This window comes from Oreochromis niloticus, linkage group LG5 (genome assembly GCF_001858045.2).
Source record: "Oreochromis niloticus isolate F11D_XX linkage group LG5, O_niloticus_UMD_NMBU, whole genome shotgun sequence".
Taxonomy (NCBI): Eukaryota; Metazoa; Chordata; class Actinopteri; order Cichliformes; family Cichlidae; genus Oreochromis; species Oreochromis niloticus.
Genome location: NC_031970.2, coordinates 30,160,790 through 30,178,403, shown reverse-complemented (window position 1 = coordinate 30,178,403; position 17,614 = coordinate 30,160,790).

Below are 17,614 nucleotides of genomic sequence, written 5' to 3'. Positions count from 1 at the left end.
TAGCATTAGGTAGCAGGCACAAGGCACGCACGCTTGCACGTGAAATTACTTCTTGGTGAAGTATTTCGGTGTCTGTATGTGCCACTCCTGCTCAATTTTCTACTCCATTAAATTGATTCAGTTTCTGCAACAAGAGGGTTTTGTATCCTTTTTACTCACTAGGTCTCACTAAACCAACAGCTACATTGAAGAAGACATCTCCTTCTAACTCACATCCTGAATTATGTGACACAAAAAAGAAAAAAAAAAAGCTGTAAAATAGGATGTTACTTATCTTCCCTATCAGAGTGGCATTCCATAGAGGAGATGAAGAGGAGAGATCTCAGATGCGTTGGCGGGGTTTAACATGGTGGCCACCTAGATCAGAGCACCGAGAGGTTTACGACTTCAACCTGGAACTGGATGTTTCAACTCATCTCCACTCCCTGCCTCCTTCTCCTTCTCCCCTCTGCTCTTCCGCTTGTACTCAACCTCCCTCGCCACCATCCCCACCACCACTCATTCCCCCCTGCACTTGCATATAACTAACCACCTCTTCATTTCCCCCCCCCATTTCCCTACTACTCCCACTCTCTTCTTGTCTCCCACTCCTCCAGCGTATTTGTTTTTCCATCAAATTGAATTAGCGGAATCAAAAGGTATCCCGACCATCCCCTCGCAAAGTTGAGTTAGGGAGAGAAAGACGTAGAAGATGAAAGGAAGTGCAGTGCAGTTCAAATGCAGGTCTCCCAATGCGTGTGTGTTGCAATGGGGGTTGACCTTTGCCTGGGCCTAGCTAAAAAAGCATCCCTCCTTCCTCAGACCCCTACAAGGATATTAAGACTGCTAGTCAGGACAGTATTTAGATAATCCAAACACAGGGCATTTATTCATGCCTTGGGTCGCTATAAAGTTCCCCAAATAGTTCATTTGTCGAGCTTGAGCGAAAACAGAACTTAAGTCACGCTATGATGAAGCATTAACTGAGCTTTTAGCTGTTTGAACTGTAATGGTTATCAAGTTAGTGTTTGTGCTATATAAAGAGGCCGACACGTGAACTTCCTCTTTTCACGGATCAAGAGAAATTCATAGAAATACCCGTCTGACTGAGCCTGACAGGAAAAAGGTGTGTATGTTCAGTAAAGCACCTGGTGAACACTATTCATGGAAACCTCTACTGATACACACCATTTGCCACTCGAGCAACTCTTCTAAAATTAATCAAGTATAGCACGTAGCAATGATGTGATGAGCGGGGCTCTGACAGTCATAGCTGTCACTCAGAGAGCGATCCAGAGCTGACAGGAGATTATCAGCGATGACCTCTGCTGACAGGAAACTACCGCATCCTGACCTGCTAGAACACCAAATCTCACTAATGATCTCTCCATGTGTCGAAAATTATTCAGAAGAAGTGTTTTGATCTTGGGTAATCTTTCGCTTTTTTATGACCTTCAAGGCCCTTGACGCTTTATTTTCTTCCCCTTCGGGCCGAGCACTGCAAGGCCACCAGCTAGTGACAGCTGCATACCAAGCTTGACTGAGGACACAGCTTTTTCAAAGCACTGCAAAAAAAAAAGAAAAACAGGAAGCGAGAAGTTCAAACAGGAAATACTTCTGTTGTACTATTAAGACCAATTAAGACCACAGAGGTCTGACAGAGACAGCGAAAAAAGAGATTGATTACAAGGGGTGCATGGTTGTACAGTATTTAAGAGTAATTCCGTGCAAAGTTTCATGCTTCAGGGCAGCTTTCAGTTTGTGGTATGAGTACCTAATGCTAAAAATCACTCTGCCACTGACTTTAGAAAAATGTTCACTATTTGTTGAATTATTTGAGGTCGGGACAAACTATATCAGGGCATGAGAGCCAACCATACAACTCTTCTATATGTAATATATATCTCTTAATTACCCAAGATCATGTTACATCATTTGAATCACTCCAAATAGGCCCTACAGCCTAAGAGTTAAAGAAAAAACAAGTGCATAAATAAAAAGGTAATATGTTTTAACCCCAGGAGACTAGTTCATGATTTTTTTGGTCAGCATCAGTAAGTTTGGATAGCTTGTTAATATGAAACTTGAAAAGTGAAAGGGGGAAAGAAAACCCACCTTACTGTCATAGTTTGTGGTTAACGAAAAGGTTTCTGGGAGTGGTGCTCTAATACTGAGAGACGTTTCTGAATTATGCATACAGTTATAGTTCTTTTCTGCTTCCCACGTCGTACTCTACAATGATTATTTGTCCTATTCTGGGGAAGTTGCTTCCGTGCTAAAACACAGCGGATACAAAATTCCTACACCTTCCAGCTCTCCTAACCACAGGAAGTTTGTAGTGTTTAAGCCTGAGACCTTTATAAATTAGCATCAGTCATCCAACTGTTGAACTCTTTTGTACCGATGCGTTCATCCTTTGTGTAATTTGTCTGTAACCTGCTGAGAAGTCCATGTCGGAAGCAGGGTGTGGACATGCAGAGCACCCTTCCCTCAGCTCACCCTGAAAAACGAGGTCAGCCTCCTCACACCTGGGACAGGGAGCATTCAGGATGTTCACCTGGGACAGGTAGTGTTCACGTTCTCATTCATGCTGTGTTATGCTGCACTAAGGCCCTCCTGCTCACCTGCTCCAACAGGCAAAATTCATCCCCACTGTCTGAGGACAAATGAGCCCATTCATCTGCAGGCTCCCATTGACAAACTGGGGGGCAAGTACAGTACAAATACCTCGGAGGGCTCAGGGGAGTGGGCGTCTGGACCTGCCATCCTCTTCCGCACCCATATAATGTCCCACACCATTCCCAGCCCCGGTCCCGCTCCTCTCGCTTTCATTCACAGGTAACTGGAGAAAGCTACGAGTGGGGGAGTTGAGGGCATCCTGGAACAAAGCCAGGAGTGAACGGATAGGACCCAGGTGCCTACCCCTGGATGGATCCTCTGGACACTCCCACTGGAAAATGATGACCAGACAGAGAACAGGAGGACAGTAGAAGCCCACAGAGACCTGATGTGCCAAGCTCAGACTCCCAAGCTGTTCAAGTCGCTATTGTAGACCAACGATAGTTGCTTGTGAGGTGGATTAAGTGACAGAGCTGCTCTGTGGCTGCCCTGAATTTAATTTCAAGCCTCCTTAATTCTCATGGACCAACTTGTCCTTGCAACAAAGCATGGCTACCCCTAATGCACTGAGGTATTCAGGTTCTCCCAGATTACCTGCTTCCACTAAAAGCACGAATCAAGTTTGCATAAATGCGCTGGTACACCAGAGAAACCTTCCTGCTAAATTTCACAGGATCCAGATCTCATTTCGGTCTTGCGAGTCCAGTCGCTCATGCGGAAAACACTACATCGGTTGTGTGCATTCCTAGACAACATTTATCTGTTTATCTCCAGGAAAAGATCTTGTTGTGTCTCTGACTTTGTTAATACAGATAAGAAGACATGGTAACATATACAGGACATTTTTATTCAGCAAAAACAAATTTTTAAAAAAGGCACAATGTGATCAATGAGAGAGGTCAGAGTTTTATTTTTAATAGGAAAAACTGCATGATGACTGCTCTTAGAAACAAATCATAGATAAAAGAAGAAAACCTTTTGGTTTCTAGACAGATTTTAACATTTAGATATCACAAACCTGTTTTTGCAGTCACTATATTTATCCATGACTTACTTTTGTCTTGTCTCTTCCATAGCATTTCTTTACTCTATGCTTTGAACTTTTCTTTTTGCTTTCCCTTCATCTTCTATGTAGCTGTAAGAGATGGCTGCCCTCGTTGAACCTGGGTCTGCTGGAGAGCTCTTCCTGTTAAAAAGGAGTTCTTTCTCTTCACCACTGCCACTTCACCAAGCAGCATTCTCTGTTTAATATTCAAGGGAATCTACCTTACTTTATAAAGCACATTGAGAAGACTGTCATTGTGAATTGGCACTAAGAAAAAAAAAAAAGAAAGCAACAAATAAGTAAGGTCAGTAAGACTACAGCCTTGAACTATTTTACAACAAGAAACCTTAACTTTTGTGTACCGGACAGACAAATCTGCTTACACAACTTCTGTTTTACTTCAAACAAGTTTCAGAACAGGAGATGTGCGCAGACCTGGAACCATAACACTGCCGATGCCAGAATTCAGTGGAGACAGGAATTATCAGAGGCATCATACGTGCGCACACTCACACACGCACTGCAGGCCTATCTGTTGACGATCGGTATGAGAAAGGTGTTGTGCTCACTCATTGGCTCAGTGGGATGTTGCAACCCCAGCACCTAACTGGTCCTTATCTCCCCTGAGCAGACTGCAGAGCTTGATATGCATCTGTCATATTTGTCGGAAAGAAAGACACAGCGGTGAAAGCACGATGAGTCAAAAAAAACGGGCCAGTGACATAAACTCACTTCCCTGTGGTTTCTGCATGACCATGATCATTTGCTTGTTTGCATGGACTCTTTGGCCAAGTGGATGTTCGTCTCGAATGCAACGGATGCACCATGTTAAACGTCGCTATTTGCATTCGTACACTGTAAAGCACCTGATCGCGGACCGTGCTTGTGCTTGTAAGCCTGCACAGGTGTACATCTGCGCAGTACTACCCGTAAGAAAACACACAAGAAGCAGATTGTCATCATTCCATCATGGCCATCACCATAACTTCAGATAAGGCCCTGTCCTCTTGTCGTCATAGAAGCCTTGCATCAGTTCCATCTACTGCTGTGGCTAGCAGAGGATCTGACTGTGCGGGTATGAATGTCTATGTGAGGGCTATCTGAACTGATAAGAGCCGGGAGACAGCAGAGCAACACGTTTACCACGGAGCTGCTCACGGTACTAAGGGTTGCCAAGAACATAGATGATGGTGAGAGGTTTAACTGTCACAGGGAGCTTCTTCATACATGCTCCCGGTGCATCAACACCTGCAGAAATCCAGCAAGAAACTCTCAAACAGATCCTGCATAACATCTCAGGCGTCCCGTCCTCTACTCCTCCTCCACCTAGGTGGGGCACTTAAAGAGGCCTGCGGTCATGTGGGCAGGTATAATCTCACTTCTCTTGCTCTGGTGAAGTCGAGTACATTTCCCTGTTGCTATGTTTATGCCCCTGATTGACTTCTAGCTTGCCAAACCATCATTAATTGGCATCACACATACTCTCACACACACACAAACACGGAACATCTAATCCAGCTAATCCACCCAGCCAATTGGTAACATGGTTAATCACCCGTGTAAAAAATAAAAACAAGACCAAATTGACTGATAGAATTATTCCATTTACACGTCTGATTAAAACATTTCACAACTGCCATGGTTCACTGGAGATCATCTCGGGGGAAAAAAAAGGAAAAGAAAACAACCCATGAAAATTAATTAAAAAGTCAGCGCCGTAAATGGCTTCATTCAATTATTGGCGCAAATAACAGGCTCTGTAGTATGATAACCGGCAAGTACAGACACATCAAATTAGCTGAGGAAGAAAAATAGGGAATCGGGGAGCCACTTTGAAACTCTTTAAAAGGGCAGGACGGACTTCTTGAAACAGGAGACACTTTCTCCAAACAAGGGAAGCACTCTCCTGGAAAGGAAGAATGAGCATTTTACAACACGCTTTCAGGCAGCAGAAATGCTTGCTGGACACAAGCTCGTTTGACCTCGGGTCACTACCCAACAGCCTTTGCTCCCTGCGTGACATCACAGGCTGCGGCCGGTCACGGCGAAGTGTTGGTGAGACCGCTGGGTGCGGGACCGAACAGGAAAGCGGAGCACACAGAAGCGGAGAAAGTCAGAACGAGACAAAGGAAAAGTGTGGCGGCTGAGAGAGGGCTCTCTGATTTGTTTCCTTGGCAGGATGACAAAACTGTGTGGAATGCAGTGGAGAGGGGAAAGAGAACTGATCGCAAGCTCGAGAACGAAAAGAGGGGAAAATATAGTCGACAGACTGGTGGAGAGGGGCCGGGCTGACCAAGCTAAAATGCCAGGGCCTTCCATTGATTCACTTCCCCTTTCCCACCCTATTAACATTCTCTCTATCCCTTCTTCAACTATTCAGCTATTTGCTAAACGTCTGCTGTTCCTTTCAGTATTAAAAATAATCCCTATACACTGACACAAAAACACTTGTACACACTAAAGTTGGAAACAATGTGTACACAACGCAGTAAAGTCAGCAGAGTCTACAGTGATTGAGACAGATTCACAGATGCTCATGCGCACACACACACACACACACACACACTCAAACGCAAACACAATTACAATGGAGAGGGCAATGGGCTGCCTCTGTCAGATGCATTTCACAGTGGCCTATCATGGCCAGGCTTACCAGGCCTGCGGCCAACCGAGGCTTGCGCACTGGGTAAACACCAGCACCTCGGCCACATGGAACACGCAATCCTACTCACACACACAGCCTGGCTGATTAATGGAGTGTGAGCATTAGATATGACAGGATTAGTAAGCCTCTGTGATAAAGAGTTCCAGAAAGCCACTGTGGTTCCTTTCAGCATCGCTTGCGTCCATACATTGTCCATTGACTATGGACTCTTGTCAAGCCAGCGAGGAAAAGTGGTCTGAAACAGCACCTTGGCATAATCTTTCGTTTTTAATTTGAAAGTGATGAAATGCTCTGCCTCGGTGAAGTATTTTTAATACCGACATTATACTTCACAGGCCGTGTACTGAAAGCTGGCAGGAGATCCAAGATCCAAGTTTCTAGGACACACACGCGTGCACACACACACACACACACACATATACTATCAAAGGACAGGGAGAACATTAGCAGGTCCCAGCTCTATGGCACAGGTTCTTAGCGTTCATTAGACTTCTTAAAAGAGTGTGAAGCTGTCTGCTTCTAGCACTGACAGCAGTGCATCCTCTCATATGGTGGTTTATTAAGAAGACTGAACTGAAGCCACATGTTTACACAATGCTAAGTCAGGTCATGAGTCATTTGCGCAGTTATTCAACAGTTTGAATGTAGTTTGGCTTCATTATATACCCATCATGTGACAGTAGTCAGCCAGAGCGCCCCCCTCCACGGCTCCATAGCTCCTCTTCCCTGCTCTGTGTCTGCTCATGCCCGTCTCCCACCCTCACCCCCCACCCCCCAACCTTCTACTGGCGCCTGTACGGTTAGTTAGGGATCGCCACAGGACATCATGTGACAAACAAGCAAACACACAAAAACATGCCGCCGCCGCAGCGCGCGCGTGCACACACACAGGCACACGCGGGAACGCACGCGCACACATCAGCAGATGTAGAAGCATGTAAACTACAAGCACCAACACACTCATTCGTCATTCTCCCTTCCGTTGACTGCTTTCATGTGGGCTAAGTTGAATGGGCAGTGGAGCTTCTCAACAATAGAATCCATTCTACTGGCAGCATCAAGGCTGTGTGTCCGTGTGTGTTAGTCCCAGCAGTGGCCAGACACACCTTGAGGCAAAATGTTATCACTTACTCACTGCACTTATGGCCTTGCCCAATCCAGAATTTGTTACTTGTTTTTCTATGTGACAAGTCAATTAATGCTACTTATGAATCAGAGTTTCCACGCTATTTTATGCTCCGTCTTTTGACGACACCACTGCTGTTAACATTTCCTGGAAAAAAGAAAATTAAGACTTCATGCACTTTGATTTATTTGGGGGGATTTCTCAATTTTGTTAAGGATGAATGTTGGAACAACATGAAATATAAAGATCTTGAAAGCATACCATTATGAGGATAACACCCTGTCAGTCCTCAGTAATCAATATCCTTACCTAAACTATCCAATCCAGCCTAACCTCTCTTGAATCCCCCCTCCCTCCATGCTTTCCCCTTCTTGTCTGGCAGACCTCCAGTGCCTGAAACTCTAGACATTGCTAGTTCTGCCCTTTCTACAAAATTTAGGAAGCCATTAGCAACATCAAATCATTACTGGAGGAAAAAGGAGAGAGTGAGCGAGAAAGGGAGTAAGAGATCAAACAACAGACACATACAGAAACAGAGACAGAGATATCAGATATGTCCTGTTTTCAGTCAGTCAATTACAATAATACCCAGGTAGTGATTTTACTAATACACAAAGGAATGATAGACAAAGTAAAGCAAAGAGAGTACGCTGCTCCCTTTACTCTGGGCAGGCCTTGCAAATGTGCGAGCTGTTTTCATAAGAGGCAAGCTGAACACTGAGCACGAGCCGGCTTCAGCGATGTCAACATATTCATCTTGTGTCCACACAATTAGCATTAACAACAACAAAAAAAAGTGGAGATGACAAAGATGTGCATGAAACAATGACAACACGCAACTGATTCCTCTTTTCATGCCCTTCAAAGGTTCTGCTTTTTCTGACTCTCATTCTCAGTTACTTTCTCTCTGTCGTTACTGCACCATCACCAACGCTAATCCAGGTCAAATGTAAACAAGCTCAGGTCTTCATTCCTCACTTAAACCGTATCAAATGTATCAAAGCCGAGGCTCAGCGGCGTCCTCGGCTACAGAGGGGTCAGGCCGGGGCCACACACTCCACTCAATTAGCCCAAGAGCCAGTTAGTCTGTCCGACCATCACCGTGTGCGTTTCAGCACGTGTATGTGCCACACGGAGACGGTTGCGGAGCGCCCGAGTCCACGAGTCTGCGTGCGTACGCAGTGCGACGTGCGAGTGCGTAATCATATGTGAGCGTGTGTGACTGGATGTAAATGGCGCTCTGTAGTAGGTTAATAGGTCAGTTCACGGTTATAAAGGGCATGTGTATGTGTATATAATCAAGCGTGTGTGTGCGCGCGCCTGTATGTGTGTCTACCAGAGACATAAAGTCTCAAAGCTCCATCAACCAAAAAGGGAAAATATGTGAAAGGTTGTCTGCAGGCTAAGGACAATAATGCCGTCTGTGTCTGCACCAACATTATTTCTCTGGTTAAGTCAGAAGCCCCGGAGGAGTCCTAGATGGCCTTGAGAGCAAGTCGCCTCTTTTTCTAGCAACCCTCAATATTCTTTTATTTTTTCTCCTTTTAACACAGAATAACACAGAGTACAATCCCTTTCCCAGAAGCTGCTGAAAGCTACATCTGTTCTTTAGTTTACTATGTTAAATAAGCATGTTCAAGCAAAAAATAAAAATTACAAAACACAACTTCGTAATCACAAGGCCACAAGTTATAAAATGTAGTTAAAATGAATTACAACTTATAAAAGGGCTAACTTTGTCTATTTAGTTGATGAACCAAAATCTACCACTCCAGTCTTATTTTAAAAGCCATGCCAAGCTTGGACCCTGAGGGGCGACTCTTACTGCTTATACTGAATGGTTTTCTCTAGATAAAATCCTTGAGTTTACCCTTTGACCTTTACTTCAACATGTGGTTGCATCAATGGTTGATACATATGTGGGAATCAACCACAACTAAAGCTATCATTATTAAACTATCTTGTTCTGCCCTGCAACAGCAGGAAGACACGAAGCATCCCAGGAGACTTTAATTGTCAAGGTTTTTTTTCTCTTCAAACTGCATGAGCTATAAATGTTTTATTGCCTATTCACAAGCCAGCTAGATACAAACAAACAAACAGATGAGTCTACCACACACAGCCCTATAAAATTAGCTGGATAAAATCTATTATAATAACCAATTTTATTATTTGTAATGAATTGTCACCAGAGCGATTTCTCTCCAATCAAGCAATCAGTACCAATATGGTCCAAATGTTTTCTGGGCCCCGGAGGTCCCTTTGGGGGCCCTCCAGTATAAGGGATCCTCCTCCCAATCTGAGTCCCAAGCCAATCACTCTTCCTCAGGCATTCAGCTGTCAATCTGACCCGGATCTGGGAACCTGGTCTTATCTGATCCCTCAGGCTTCCCCTGAGGATGAGGAGCCGAGGTGATGGGGCGTCCCAGCCAAGCCAAGCCATGTCTACATACCTCCCAATAAGCAGTTATTGCCTAACCTTCAATCAGAGACGTACAACCTGTGAGAATGTGTCCTAATAGGTGGTTTCACGGGTCCTAATATATGATCGATGTCACAAAATATATTTAAATGAAGCTGAGGATATATTAACAGTTAGACATCTCTGACTAGATGAAGCTGTTGAAAACCATCAGACAACCAAAAGGAATAGAGCTATAAATGACAAGTTTCCATATTCTGGAAAATAAATAAATTGTTATGACTAATACATTCACATTTAAGCAGCATTTTAATGTCGATGTTGCTGCACAATTATGGAAAAATGTAGTGACAACAGTCCTGGATTTATTTTGATTTTCTTTGACTGTGCACACAGTAAAAACTGTGTTAATGTGAGTAGACAGACCATCCGTCTGAGAAAATTTTAGTCTGATGCAAAGTCAGTTTACCTAATAGAACCTTGTAAAATGAAAACAAGACATTTCTTTTTGACAATGCTTTCTGTAACTGCTCCCTACACACACATGCATGAGACCTTAATGTAAACTGTTCTTGCCCCCTAGATGGCCAAGCATTTCGAGACACACAGCAATGTGCAGGTAGAAACTTCAGGTTAACTCAGGTAAGCTTTCGAAATCTCTATGACAAGTCTGAGGTGGTGAAGGTATCATCCTATTTGCTGTTGTTTTAACAATCCTAAATTAAGACAACGACCTCTTAGGTGACCAAACAGGTACAAAGACACAAATGCTGTTATTCTCTGTGATTTTGTTCAGATATCTGCACCATGGCATTGCATTTGGCAGTGTCGGAGGCTAATATTTGTTTGTTGCATTGTGTCTCTTCTGCACTGACTGAAATGTTGTAAACTGTATGATGAAGAGCTGAAAGACAAGAAAAAAAAAATCAGCTATCAGCCAAATCCCAAACAGAAAACAAATGTTCACTTAAAAGGCTCCGTCAGTGTGACCGTTCCCGTCTCTGTGCGTCTGACATTGTATTGGTGCGTGAACCTGTCTCCTTCCCTTTATCGACAGATTCCGTCATGTAGAAATAAGCTCTGTCAGGTCCTGTAGCTAATCGTCCCAAGGCTCGTCCATCAGACACAGATTCAATTGGAGCCTTTTAATTAATAATGCCGTTTATCGAGGGGAGCATCAGGCGCTGGAAAGGGTGGAGGGAGGAAGCAGTGGGAGGGGGCAGCCATTGGGAGCTCGTCTTTGTAATGGGGACGCCTGATTAAGCTCCAGAGGAAGCTTTTTAGCTAGCAAGGTTATCAGCGCTCCTCCCTCTGCCTGTCATCATCTCCTCAACGTGGGCTCCTGTTATCCGTCGCTCTTGTCTTGTCATTTTGATTTCATTATCTTCCCCAACAGGTCCCTCTCTTATTCTACTCCCATGTACTCTTAGCTGCCTTCAACAGGTGTTAGACATGAGATCCTTTCAGTGCGCTGTCTGCACGGCGTGTTACACTGTACCTCTCAGTAGATAATATTTCACATTTCAATGGAAGCCCCTGATGTTTCAGTCTGAGTCATACCGCACAAAGTGAGGCTCAGCACTCAGGGAGCTGGACAGCTCCTGTCCAGCCTGATGTAAATAGAGACTTATTGATCCCAGCGGGCTGTGGTTAGCGCCGCAGTGCTCTTCCTACACATTCTGTTTGTCCCTCTTAATTATAGCTGCACCATAATGGATCCATACAATCCCCCTGACACTCAGTAGCTTTCTCTCTACTTTCTATTTCCCTCATTTTCTACTCCCCCCCCCCCCCCCCTCAAAAGACACACACACACACACACACACACACATGCTCACATGCACACACCCTCAGCTTCTCTGTGCTCCCTGGAGTATTACTTCTAACGGTAGGGTTTATAAGGCCAGTCTGGTGCAGGCATGGTTGATGTATTTTGGTGTGCAATGATTCAGACTGACCAATAGTGCATGGCAATAATGAGGAAACGCCCACAACTGTCAACTGAGACGTCATCCTGCTGCGGGCTTTGTTTGTGCTTTTACTTGGTAATGAGCTAACAACACTGGATAATATCACTGTATCTGATTATGATCACATCACACATAATCCTGAGCTTTAAGCAGCCAGAAAAAAAAGGCGGTGGGTGGGTGGGGGTTTAATAATCAGCAACATAAATTAAATGATGAGACATCATAAAGGCATTCGAAGACCTTAATGTAAACTGTGCAGAAATTTATCGCCTGTTGACCTCTAAAAGAGCGTCAGAGCTCCGCACGGAAACGAGGTGATTGATTTAGGTGTCAAAGCGAGAGGAAAGAGAGGGGAGGGGAGATGAAACAGCAGTTAATTTTATTGTTGTGAATTACAGCTCCCCGACAGATCAAACAACATTTGTGTTAGTGTAGGTCTAAAACGTGTCTTCCTCTCTCCTTCCCTCCCGTCCTCTCTTGGTATGCTGCACTCTCTGAGGAAAGTCCCACCCTGTCTCTGACTCGTAACCTCACCTTTACCTCTTTAAAACTTTTTCTTCGAATATAATAAAGTTCGAGATTTTTTACCTCACAGAAAAAGGAAAAACACATCAGGTGCAAAGTCTCATAGTTAGAAATTCCTTTTCTTATGAAACACAATGGTTACACATGACTAACAACAATAAGAAATGAATCATTGTGGTTAGAAACAAACCAAAATTCTTGTAATAAAACATATTAATGTCCCGTGTGAGTAATATCTGAAAGGGAGAGAACGGCGCACACGGGTTGAGCTGGCGGGATCTGTGATCCTGTTTTGAAAAGACGTGTAAATCATCAAAGAATAGTCCTAAAATGTGTCACAAGAGAGAGCCAGATAAGCGAGTCGGGGAGGGAGGGCTGGAAGGATGAGAGGAGTGCTTGCATACCGCTGTGTTTATCAGTGATCGTTCAAACTCTTGAATGACCTGAAATCTCCAAATATTTTTTTTTTTACTTGCTAAAACACACCTTTTACTTCAAGTGTTTTTTTAAAACATAATTTTATTTAATAGTAATAGTTCTTTTTCCTTTGACAGTTTTTTAAAAATTAAAATAAAAAAAAATACTGGCAATGACACTAGTTTTTTTTTACACCACAAAAAAAAAAAGAGAGATTAAAAAAAATTACCTAAATTAAAAAAAAAGAGCAATAGGTCCTCCAAATGTGGAGTGCTTTTCATTTAAATTTAAATTTTGCTTCACTGGTTTGAAGTAGGCTCAGCTGAAAATATATCAAATACGCAGCAATAGTGAATCAGCAAGATGTAAATCATTTAATTCATGGGACCGTTTGATTATTTTATTATCAAACCACATCAGTGAAGTCCCCATAGCCATTATCACTAACTGCTCAGTGTTAAACTCTTACTTTTTCCAGCGCTAACCTTGACGTTAGCTACGGCAGTTTAATGAAACAGAAATACTACTTGAGATCCCATCTCCTGGAGCTTTAAGTACTCCCCTTTATCAGTCAGTAAATATTTATGATCCTCTGTGCGTTTCTCCACACCTTACATTAAAGAAGGAACAAAATGAAACTATAAAAAGATAAGAAAGCAAGCAAAGACAGACTATAGTAAAATGCTAATGTTCTTTTATGGAAATCCCCAAATTGCCGAGCGGTTCACTCACATCCTATCCACCTCTCATTTGGTGTAGCATGGTCTTAAGTGGTTGGACCAGAGAGTTCTGTCCTGCGGCCCATCCGTTGGCTGGTTCCTAATCCAGTTAGAGCTAAGGGGGTCTGGCGTTTCCCGTCTTGGCTGAGCCGACTGCACTAAATGAGGTTTTTACTTGCCCCGGGGAGTCCAACTTTAATGGACCTTGGTTAATGAATACATGAAGAAGAGAGGCAGGCCAGTGCAGTGAGGGATGCTCATATGAGAGGAGAAAGAAGGAGAGTGACAGTAATTAACAGGTGAAGTGATCCTTCAATCCACTGATCAATCCAATGTGAACCTATCTGTCTTGCTGGTGGCGACAAAGCTGCATCCTAAAGACAAGAAAGCTAACAGAATTACTGACGTCTACCGGCAGCTATGACATTAGATGATTTAACTAAAGCCTTGGTAATGCTGTAAAGCTCTCGGTGACTCAACATGAAGGCGGCAGAGGTCTACACACCGCTCAGCGCACTTCCTCTCTCCCACTATTGGAAAAAAAACACTATTGTGCGTATGAATGTATTTATAAGCTGTGGCCACTGTTGTGGCTGCTTGTAGCCCTTTGGTACAGTTAGAAAATAGCTCCGTTGCTAAACCTGCACTCTTTTTCACTCACACATACACACAGACTCACAAACAAACAGCCCTCCGCTCCACCCTTTCCCACTGGGTCCATGGGATGGGCAGCGGACTCAGGGGAAATGAGGTAACACATATACTCCCACCCAAACACACACACGCACGCACACACACACACACACACACACACACACACACAAAGACACACTGCATGAAAAAAACCCCCTAAACAAAACACAGTGGCAGTGTAGCACCATTCAGGCCTCTGTTCATCTCTCTCCATCAAAGCTGTCAATCTCGGGGAAATTCTCATTGCTCCCCAGCACCCCCGCACCGAGACCTCAACCCACCTTTTAAGGCCCAGAATATTTGGTCCTGCCGGTTGCCATGGGAACCATCCAGATGTTGGCCTCTGATTAGCCGTCGACGGTCAAATGAAATCAGAAGAGGTGTGATAAGATCGCAGAGCGACAGAAACTGGGAGAGTGGTGGCCACAAGCGTGAGGGGGAGGGGGAGGGGGGCTGCGAGGGGTGGGGGAGTCGCAGGAAGTCATAGAAAACGAGGGAGATGACTAGTAAAGGATTTGCACACACACATACTTGAACGCAAGTCACTGGGGAGAGCTATTTATTCACACAAACATTTCAATCTGGAAATCTTTGTCTTTCTGCTGCACCGGAGAGGCAGCCTTGCTCACCCTCGCAGTTTGCTTTCTTGAATCTGAGTGTGTTACGAACATTTTTTACTGGGTGACAGCAGGGCACCTATGGCTCTCTCAGACAGTTCCCCCCGAGTCGGTAAAAATAATAGAAAAATAAAAACCAAATGGATGCACTGTAGCAGCCTGTTAATCCCAGCCAGAGGTTGAAGTGAAGTGACTGAATGACTTTGCAGTGCGGCTGATTCCTTTGAGCGATACAAGGACCGCAGGCCGCACATTCAGCTTTTAAACAAACTCCACACAGCACTTCTCTTCTCCCCTACCTGTCCCACAAGTATCTAATCGCATCCAAAGCCCCATTTCCTGTCAATGAAATTACATTTAACATTTCCCTCTAGGTCCCTGTCCAAAGTGACCCCAAACTCACTGTGACTGATAAGGGTGCTAACTAGGTAAAAGCTGAAGCACTTCCCAGTGAAAAGAGCTACAGCAGAGGGAACGTGGGGGTGCTCGGCCCTGTCCCTGCTTGCTCCATTTATCAATAAACCCTGGCAATCAGATCAGCGCTGCTTTAAATGGACGACTTGATGGCAGCAGGCTGCATTAGCCGCTGGTGTTCTCTCAATCCGATTAGACGGAGACAGTGACAGTTTCCAGCCAAAAGAAGCAGGTAACACACAAACAAACACACACACACACACACTAAACAAAGACGGGAATATACGCTTGTCAAACAAGCATCGATATGAACTTCAGTTTGTATCACACTGACACATACAGGCGGGACCTCTTGTGGCCGCTTGTGGTGCTAATTGCATGGTCAAAGGCACATGTCATTTACGCTGAGCAGTCACCCTTTGGATGTTTTTTAAGTTGTCGGGCAGTCATTTAAGCATATTAGCAGCTCTTGCAGGGCAGAGGTCATGCCTCGGGCTACATTACGTGTCTGTGTGTGCATGCACAGATGTGTTTGTGTGTGCCGATGTGTGTGTATCAGTGATTTATGCGTGCAAAAACAACTCCGTCTCACTCTAATGACTCTCAGGCTTTTGAGCAGCGGACTTTTATGGTAACATAATTACCCCTGATTGTTTTTATTTACACAGTGGTGTACTTTTCTGCTGTGCAAAAGCCTGACATGAGAACCTGGCAACAAGCCGCTAAGTGCAATGGCCAGCGCCATAAAAATGGCCGTCATACCTCAGAGAGCAAAAACCTTTTTTTAGGGCTCCGGGTCCTCCTTAAGATCTGCTGTGAGAGAATGGACCCTCAGTGCGCTTATCGTGTAAAATAAACCCCAATGATGCAAAGTAGTGGCCGGGTTATATGAGAATGCACGTGTGAGGTAGAGACGGGAAAACTCTGCTTCTTATCACGGTGCTAGACAGAAAGGAGTGAGACTGTACTTAACAGATTTAGACGGGCAGTGAAGCCCAGCACCTGGACAGAGCGACTACGTGGAAGAGAGTTGTATCTCGAGTTACAATGCAGCCGGCTCAGCCCGCACAGATGAAACAGAGAAAGCTGGCAGAGTAGCGTCTGCCTCCTGATTCAGATCGTAAGTGTATCCCATTTGCATTCAACAACTTCAGCAGTTCCTCAGTTTTGCCAAACTCACCCCCTCATGCAGCGTTTTTTTTTTTTAGGAGCCACACCGAAAGAGCTCGGCGGAGATGAAAAGATTTAAAATGAGTTTACTCTGCATAACTGATAAAAGCAGACCGCTGGCTGTTTTTTAGTGTTTTATGTTGGAAACACATTTGTGCAGCGCAGCGGTACCTGACGCTTTCCTGATCCCGTGGCTGATGATGGACTGCGGATCAGACAGTTAATTTAGGCCAGATAAAAGCCTCTCATCTCCGCTGAGGTAGATTACTGTAATAGCAGCCTTTCTCATCTTTTGATCTTTTTTTTAAACTGCTGCGTTGCTTCATTTGCATGTGTCAGAGATACAGCTTTATTTAGGGTGCTTATTAGTGGGAACAGGAAGGATTCGAGATTCTAAAACCTGAGGCAGATTAGCACTGACCCCCCCTCCCCTATCTTGGTTGCTGTGTTTTTTTCCCACATACATTTATAAGCATATTATTTGAGTGCAGGTACACACGTCCAATAATATTGTAAACACACATACATGATTAAGGTGTGCAAAGACGTAATCTAATAAAGCTGTGTGCGCACAAACAGACCACAGAGAGAGAAAAAACCCACAAACTCACAAAGTGATGCACAAATGCATAAACAGTATATTCAGAGACACGGAGGGATGCATACACAACAACCACAACACACACATACACACATCAGACAAACACAAACATTCTTTCATGCCTGCCCCTCACTGACAGCACGCTGGTCCTCTAAGCGTTCTCTCAGGCCTCGGCCTGTCATCCTCCTGTCTCTCCCAGGCTGCTTCGCTCCGGCAGATATGGTCGATGTGGACGTGTACTTTGTCCAGATCATCCGTGAGATGAGATGAGAGGAAGTGGGAGGTATTGTTCTTCCTGTTGCGCTAAGCCCCTGGGCGATTACCCTGTCAGGAAGGAGAACTCAGCGCCAGCGCCGACTGCCATAAACCAGTGCTAAATCCCAACTGATCGCAAAAGAGGCCGATTTTACACTTTAGATTCCTCCCATCTCTTAATGCGGCCGATGAGGCAGAGGATCTTCGCCTCTCCCTCATCTTATCCGCCGCTGCTATCCTCCTCAGCCGGTGGCGTCAACCCCTAAGCTTGCGCTGCGGGGATAAGACTCAACGCCTTGTCAGGCCAGATCAATGTGATTTTACAATGCAGTCCGAGTGAGGGGCTCGTAGAGCCAAGCGTGGCTGAACAACAGCAC